Source organism: Cheilinus undulatus, linkage group 5 (assembly GCF_018320785.1).
Source record: "Cheilinus undulatus linkage group 5, ASM1832078v1, whole genome shotgun sequence".
NCBI classification, from domain to species: domain Eukaryota; kingdom Metazoa; phylum Chordata; class Actinopteri; order Labriformes; family Labridae; genus Cheilinus; species Cheilinus undulatus.
This window is the reverse complement of record NC_054869.1, coordinates 23990905-24000087: the sequence shown is the minus strand read 5'-3', so window position 1 is coordinate 24000087 and position 9183 is coordinate 23990905.

Here is a 9183-nt window from a genome sequence, read left to right as displayed (position 1 = left end):
TTTCTGACACGCTGGTAAGTTTTTTTTGTGAATGACTCAGTGTATTTTTCATGATTTTTTTTTTTTTTTAATAAATTAGTGCTGTTGGTCCCCCTTTACATCTGTCAGTGGGTCTTCACAAATTTTAAAGCAATAAAGTGTCAAAAACTCTGACTTTGACCATTCAGAGTTAAATTAATTGTAAAAATAAGGCGTTTCCCTTCCTGAAAAATGGTGATTTTGGAGATACAAGGTTTTGAGCCGACGCCACTACACAGTATCCCAAAACTAACATCAAGATACAATTTGGACAAAGGGAATGTATGAGACGGGTGGATGTTTTAAAACACATTTCACACATAGAAAACAGTATCATCTGCGTTAAGGATAATTTGAGAAATTAATTGCATGATAAGCTGCCCTCATTCCTGATCTGTTCCTCTTTTTGTTTTCATTTTTAATTCTTCCTTTATATATAGCCTTCAACAGTTAAGAAAATGATACCTCTCCAGTTTCCTGGAAGGTTTAAAATTTGAAATAGTCGTTTGGGTTAAATTACTGAACACAACTCAGACCTTAAAAAGCATGGGAAATAAAGCTTGAATCTCTATTCTCTCTGTAATTAATGTTATTGGGAACTATCCCACTCTCTTCCTTACCTTTGTTCTCTGCTCCTCTGCTCTATGGAGATCTTTTCGGAGTTTAAACACTGTGGAAAGGAGGGTCATCGGAGGTAGCGGTAGGCTCCCCTGCCGCTGCTGTTGCCTCTGCTGTGTCTCCTTCTGCATCTTCTCCTTTTCCACTTCCTGCTTCGCCTCAATTTTCTCCTCCTGTTTCTCCTCTTTCAGCTCTTCAAATTTGTTTGGGTGGAAGAAGGTTTCTGGAGGCAGAGCCAGACTCCTGCTCTGAAAATGCAAATTATAAATGTTTGTTGACAGCCATTATCCTAAGGGATATAAGAAAAACATCACTTTTTTTTTTTTTTTTTTTTATCGGTTAGAAAAGCCAGTCTCAAAGTCTTCTTTAAAGACAGAAAGTTTAATACTAAACACGATTATATAAATGTCTACATTTTCTGAAGCAAACCTTTTCTATCTGTGTCATGATGGCAATTGCAGGTTCGACAACTGCAGTTAAGAGGAGGTGTCATTTGAAGTTGACGGTGCTCAAGCAGTTGCTCAGACTGTACATAAGAAAGTGGAAAAGGCCACAGAGCCTCACCCACTGACTGACTGGACCATTTGTTCTTTGGTTATTTCCATCATGATTTTTTGGAGCTTTGGATGAGATCTTGTAGCTTAAGAGAAACAAAAGTCTAGACTAATCTGAACCACAAGAGCTGGCCTGGTTAGTAATAAGGCCAGAGACAAAATCCTGGGACGGAACAGTCAACAGTTTTTTTAATGCAACTAAATGCTTTTCAGAATATCTTTCAAACTACCTTGGTATTCACTGGTAATTAGAGATGCACAGTTCTGTCTTTTTTGTCGATATCCGATGTGCAAATATTACCAAACTCAGTTGATACTGATGCTGATACTGATTCATGCACACCTTTGCACAGGAGACACCAAATGTGGCCTACACAAAAAGAGGCTGAGTCATGTGGAACTAAGAGAGGAGCAGGGAAGTAGACAGTCTTGTTGTTTTTCAGGGCTCACAATAGGTCCCTTTGAGCATGTGGCACTCTAGGCAACCACATACACCTGATGGTACACTCATACATTTTTACCCATATGTAAGGCCGATGTTTGGGACATACTGCCAAGATGAACGGCCAATATATCGGCTGTCAATGTCAGCAGATAGCCAATTTTAGACTTCTTAAGCATTTATTTGCTAATATAGGATCATGACCATTAAATTGTGCATCCCTACTAGTAAATCTAAGGTATTCATGCACTAGAGCAGTGGTTCTCAACTGGAGGCTTGGGACCCATAAGTGCATTGCAAAGCTGTTTATAGTGGGTTGCAAGTGACTGAAATTTCTGTTTGAGGAATTTTCCATGTAACCTTTTCAAGGAAACTAATAGTAAGTTTCTCTAAAAGAAGTTTAAGATTTCTGTGAGCATATTTTCCCAGAAACTGTAGGTAACATTCTCTGGGACTTTTTCTGTAAATCAACAGTCATTTCAAAAAGAACTAGGAACATTTTGGAATATTCAGCAGTAATTGTTAGGACTTTTCCCAGAACCTTTCATCAGTCGTTTACAGTAGGTTTCCAGGAAAATGTCAGGAATTGTCACTGCAAACATTTATTTATTTAATTTGTTTATTCGAACAGGTTAAAAGAAAGAACAGAAATTAGTAAAATAGTCAGGAAAAAAATAAGTAAATGAATAATTAAAGAAAAAACTCAATAACAGCATAGATAATCATTACCTTGTTCGAAAGGGTGTAGGATGAAGTTGATAAAACTTATCTAGTCCTACCCCTTCATTGTTGTGTTTTTAATAATTTAATCTGTGGGAGCAATGTATAGGAGAACAAAACAGAAGAAAAGAAGGTGCATCGATAAAAAGGCACATTTCTTTATGTTCTAAATATATGTATCCATTTCTTTCTTGTATCCATTCAGGATGAGATTGATATAAATTTGTTTAAACTTTGTAAGTGATCTGCAGGTTTTCATTTCTTCGCTGCAGTTGTTCCACAGATTAACTCCTTTAACTGATATCCAGTGTGTTTTTGCGTTTGTACGTACCAGCTGTTTTTTGAAAAAGCATATTCCTCTGAGATTGTGCTTGTTTTTTCTTTTTTGAAACAACTTTTGGATGCCCTGTGGTAGCTGATTTTGATTTGCTTTATGCGTGATTAGAATTGTTTAACCTAAGAGGTTAACCAAGTCCTTGAATTTTAGTGCTTTCAGTTTGATGAAGAGTGGGTTTGATGGGTCTCTGCTGGTGCTGTTATTTACTATTCTTATTGCTCTCTTTTGAAGTTTGAAAATTGTTTCTGTGTTTGTTTTGTATGTGTTCCCCCACACATCTACACAGTAGGTAATGTATAGAAGAATGAAGGAACAGTACAAGGTGTATAGTGATGACTGGTTTATAAGATACTTGACTTTATGTAATATTGCAATTGACTTAGCTATTTTAACTGAGATGTACTGTATATGTGACTGCCAGGATAGTTTACTGTCAATTATGACTCCAAGGAATTTTATTTCATTCACCCTCTCTATTTCTGTGTTATCAATCATGAGTTTCTTTTGTGAGTTAATTGTCCGATTTCCAAATATTGTGAATTTGGTTTTGCCTAGATTTAATGTGAGTCAAACCACCTCTTCAGTTTCTTTAATTCATCTGCCACTGTATCCAAAAGTTGTTCCAAATTATCTCCACAGCAAAACAAGTTAGTGTCATCTGCAAATAAAATGATTTGAAGTGTTTTTGAGAACTCACAAATATTATTAATGTAGAGAATGAACAACAATGGACCCAGCACCGAGCCCTGAGGCACCCCGCACTTCCCTTTCTTCAGCTGTGATTTACTGTTATTGATTTGCACATATTGATTTCTGTCGTTTAAATAGCTGGATATCCAGGAAAGTGCTAGACCTCTAATTCAATATTTCTGTAGTTTTATTAATAAAAGGTCATGATCAACTGTGTCAAAAGCTTTTTTCAGATCTAAAAATATGCCTAATGCATATTGTTTCTTTTCAACTGCAGATGTTATGTTTTCCACAAAGTCCATAAGAGCGAGTGATGTTGTTCTTTTCGTTCTGAAACCATATTGTTGTTCACACAGTACATTATGTTTTGTGATGAAATCATCTAGCCTTGTATAGAATAGCTTTTCCAATATCTTAGAGAATTGTGACAACAGGGAAACAGGCCTGTAATTTGAGAGTGTGTGTCTATTTCAGGATTTTAATATAGGTATGATTTTAGCAGTTTTCATTTTTTTTGGAAAAACACCAGTTTTTAGAGACTGATTACAAATATATGTGAGAGGTTTCACCATACACTCAATGATATTTTTTACCAACGACATATGAAAATCATTGCAGTCTGTTGACTTCTTGCTCTTAAGCTTGTCAATGTCAATGTCAATGTCAATAATTTTTTTTCACTGGTTCCCTTTAAGAACATAGATTCACTTACATTCAAGGCTTTACTTTCAACTTCATTCACATTGCCAGTGTTTGCAATCTCTCCAGCTAGACCAGGAACAACACCAATAAAGAAGTCATTAAACTCGTTTACAATTTCAGTGGTGTCACTACTAGATGTGTTGTCTTTAGTTATGAAGTAACTCGGGTATCCATCATTGTTTTTTCTTTTTTTGATAATGTCATTCAGTATCTTCCATGTATTTTTTATGTTGTTTTAATTGTCCTCTAGTAAGTTACTGTAATACCCCCTTTTTCTTGTTCTCATAATTCCTGTTAGTTTATTTTTATAGGTCTTGTGTTTTGCTTCTGCTTCTTTTGTTCTTTTCTTGAGAAAGTCTTTATACAATAAATTTTTCTTCTCGCATGCATTTAATATACCTTTGGTTAACCATGGCTTTTCTGCAAGTTTGTGTTTCACTAGTTTCTTTACCAGAGGACAATTTTTTTTGTAGAGAGCCGTTGTCATTGATTTGAATGTGTCATAGGCTTCGTCTACGTCGCCAACATAGACATTTTTCCAGTCTTGTTTCAGCAGATCATATTTAAGAGATTCAATAGACTCTTCAGTTCTTAGTCTTATTATCTTGTATTCTTTGTTTTCTTTGTTTGTCCTTGAGGAGGTCTGGATAGTTGCAAACACTGGCAAATGATCACTTGAGTCATTTATTATTATTCCACTAGTTATCTTCACACCGATTCCATTAGTGAAAATGTTGTCTATTAGTGTCGCACTATGAGTAGGTATCCTGGTTGGGCGTGTTATTAATGGATAGAGGCTCACGCTGTACGTGGAGTTAATGAATTCCTTGATGTTATTGTTTTCTTGTGGATTTAACAAGTCAATATTGAAATCCCCACATGCAAAAAACAATTTATTTTTGTTTATTTTCTCAAACATACTCAATAGTTTCTCTTTAAATACTTCTACACATGATCCTGGTGTTCTGTATACACAGCTTATCAGTATATTTTTTTACTTCTCTGTTTCTATTTCTACAGTGACACATTCCATTACATTGTTTATTGCTTCAGACATGTTCTTAATAGTTTTACTTCTGTAAGTTTTGTCAATGTATACTGCAACTCCTCCACCCTTTTTCTGTTTTCTGTTCATATAATGCATCTCATATCCATCTATTTCAACCAGAGCCTATTTCAACCAAGGCTTCTTGTTTATCGCTTAGCCAAGTTTCAGAGATTGTTACCACTGTAAACTTGTTCTTTAGCTGCTTTAAACAATGTTTGATTTTTTGACAGGTTTGAATTTAAGCTTCTACTGTTGAAGTGTATGACTGAGACTTCTCCATCCTTTTTAAACTTATTGCTAAACTGTTCATCAGTTTAATATTTGCACTGGCTCTGTGTGTTCATGAAGAAGTTGTTTTCAGGGTCAATATTGTTTTCAACATGGTAGTCTCTGTAATCAGTGTACTCGAAAGTTTTCAGTTCAAGTGCCTCATATTCAGTGCTATGCGCTTGATGCAGCATCATATCCCCATTTATGTCAGGGCTTGTCATGATCTATTGGTGTCCTGATTGACCTTTCTTATTATTCCCCAGTGAGTTGTCATTTATTGTACTTGTCCAGTTCTGCGATGTCTTTGATGGCTAGCACTTTGGCCTCTTCCGGTGATCCATTAAGTTTTATGAATACTTTGCAGTTGGATGTCCAAGGTGACTGAATCCAGTTCTCTTTCCGTAGGATGCGTGCTTGTCTGGCAATGTCTTCGTTTTTCCTTGTTAAGTGTTCGTTCAGATAAACGTTTGATCCCTTCAGTTTCCTCCCCTGCTTGAGCAGTGCAATTTTTTGTTTTCTGCTCACAAGTCGAATAATTATGGCAGGTTTGACATTTTTGTCTCTGCGGGGGATGGGGTGACAGGCCTCGATGTCGTTTCTGTTCAAAGTTATCCCCTTGCTGTCCAGGAATACGATCACCTGCTGCTCCAGGGAGTCCTGATCAGCATCGGTGACTTCTAACTCTCCCGCTGCAGCCCTGGCATATGACCGAGGCTTTGTGTCCAGGCCACTGACGATCAGGTCATCCATCCTGGAATATTGTTCCAGGTCTGCCACACGGCCTTCCAGCGTGGATATTCTTTTGTCCTTTTCAGCATTTTGTCTTTTTAATTCTTTTATTTCTTCCATCAGATTCATAATAACTTTTTGTTGTTTGGAAATGTTTATCTCTTCTGACATAAAGTTCAAAGATCTTTTAGTGTCTACTACTTCTTCCTCTGAGATTGTTGGCTTGGCTTTTGGTGGCATCTTGGTTTTCAGTCAGAGCCAAAATCTACAGGAAGTCCAAAGCAAAATCTCAACCGTTGCTAGCCTACCAGTGACAACAAGGAAGAGTCGCTGTGTAGCCGGGCTAGCCGTAAGCTGCTAGTCTGGCATCCGGCTTACTGGCCTTGTTGCACGAGGTCCGCGTTCTTAAATCAGTGTCTCTATCTCGGCGTGGGTCAATGCCAGTGTATCCGTCAGGAGGTCTGACTCGTAGATGCAAAATCAGAATCAAAGCAAAGTAGCTTACTCGTCAGGCATGCATGTCCCTACTCACATAGACAAATGGTAGTGAAGCACCCTAGCCACCCGGAGGTTAGCCCAGAGTGCTGTTATGGGACACTGATCAACGAAGCCACTCAGGTTAGCCACAGCCAGCAACCATCAACCCGCTAAATCAACCACACATGAGACAATTCAGAGAATTGTTGGGAACCTTCCAGGAACTGTTTCTGGATTTTATCAGGAATGTGTCCCAGAAACTTTTGTGAATCTATGACAACAAAATTAGTATTATGCTGTTTCTTTAAGCTGAAATGCAAGTTTAAAGCAATTTCAAAATAGTTTTTCTTTTATAGATCATCTTCTAGATGACTATGCCGCAAAAAAGAAGAGCATGGATTGAAACGTCACTTGTTGCAAATAAATGCTAGAAACAGGAGCTTCCTGATATGTGATCCTCTTTGCTTATAACTGAATGAATACGGGCAAAGAAAGCTTGTGACACAGATGGTAGTTTCTCAGTTGACTAGACAGTCTCATTTTAGTTTGGCCTGAGCAGTCTACTCTAAAACTACCAGATGTTTGCAGTTTAGCAAGGTCTGTCTGATATAATTAAAGGATTCTACCTCTTGCAGTGGTCTAAGTGTTCGTCGTCTCAGCAGTCGAGTTTGACTTTCAGCTCGCAGCACCGTATGTTTCAGACGCTCCACCTGCAAAGGTCAAAGATTAGCAGTCGGATCCACATGCACGTCTGAGTTAGACTGGAGTAGGTTTCAGCTGACCTCTATCTGCAGGTCTCTGTTGGCCAGCAGTGCGTTGCTCTTCTCCTGACCTAGAGTGTTGATGTCTGCCATCAGACTGTAGTTGTGATCTCTGAGCTGCTTCACCTCCTCACTCAGCCGCTCACGCTCCTCCCGCACTTTGTGCAGCCGCTCTGTCATCTTTCTCAGTTCCCTGTCCCTAAGCTGCTGCTGCCTGGACCACACCTCCTGGAGAAAACATTAAAACAACTAAACAAAAACAGTCACTTAACCAGCATTGTACCATCTCATCTTAACAACTCAGTGATCTTCATCAACGAGTCATCAATGCTATGATCCAGACCTGTTCCTTGGCGACAGAGCAGGCCTGCTGGCGTCGCCTCCTCTCGTCCTGCAGGGCCCTCTGCAAACGGCTGAGCTCTGACATCAAGAACTGAGTGAGACCAGATTCTCCTGCAGTGTCTGAACAGAAAGACAGACATGTTAAACAGCAGAATTACGGATATCAAAACCAAGCACAGTGCCTTTAAGACTGGCACACAAACATACCAATGAGGATGCTGAAGGTTTTGTTGGGCTCTTTCCCTGTGATGCGGCTGTACAGTTGAGGATAATCCAGCTCCAGACTCTCCAGGAAGGCTGTGTATCCCTTGACTCCTGTCCTCTGCAGGATGTCCAGCAGGGCTCCTTTAAAAAACAAAGATCAGAGAATGATCGGAAATATTAGTGAGAGTCAGAATGCTTTCTGCGTCTCATAACAAACTCTAAGTAACCAAGGCTCGTCTGAAACAAAAAAATACTGAGTCACTAGTGAACCAGGCAGGCACTTTTGTAGACATGTTTTGAACATGTCTTCAGCAATTCCAGGCAAGTATGCAAGCCATAAACCATTTAATAAGGCATGGATGCGGTCTCAGTATTGTCACCCATTGGCTTCGGAGCCATAGTTTTTCAGGTGATGGGTGGCTGTTTCCATATTGTAAATGCTACCTCAAAATAACTTTCCACCAACCAGCAGCCTTTTTCAACTCCAGAGCTCTGCAGGTACTAAATTAAATATTTTTTGACTTTTTATCATGCCAACATTGAAAAACTACATAACTGTACACAAGGCCACCAATAAGAGGGGATAAAAGGGAGAGCTTTCCAGAGCCCAGCCAAATGGGGGGCCCATGAAGGTCAGCAAAATCCTGATCCATTTGAATTAAAGCTGTGCTAACCATATTTTGTTTACCTGAATAATAACCAATCTTATTAAAGCAAAACATTTTTTTATTTAAAGCCTTCTTCAAGTGTCAACCCCCTTTCTTTAAAACAGAATAAATATGGCTTAAAAGTGGAAAAAATTGGTCAACAGAAGCAAAACTGGAAAGCTGCAGAAATGGCTTAAAAATGGGGAAAAAAATGAAAACAAGTCTTGAAAAGGGGTTAATAGTGGCAAAAAGGGGTTAAGTGAGGCAAAAGAAGGCCAAAAGTGGCATGAAGGGGTTTACAGAGGCAGAATAGGCAGAAAAAGTGGCGAAATAGTACTAAAAGGGGCAAAACTGGGTTAATTGAGGCAAAATGGGTTAGAAATGGTGCAAATGGGTTAACAGAAGCAAAAAATAGGTGTAGAGTTGCAAAAATGGTCTTAAAAATGTTTAAAAACAGGCAGAAAAAGTGGTGGAAAAGGGTTACAAGGGGCAAAACTGAGCATAACAAATAGTTAAAAGTAATTAAATCAGCAAATATTGGGTTAGCAAAATGGCAAAAAATGTATTAAAATGGGCAAAATTGGGTTATAAAGGGCAGATACTGGTTTAAAGAAGCAAAACAAA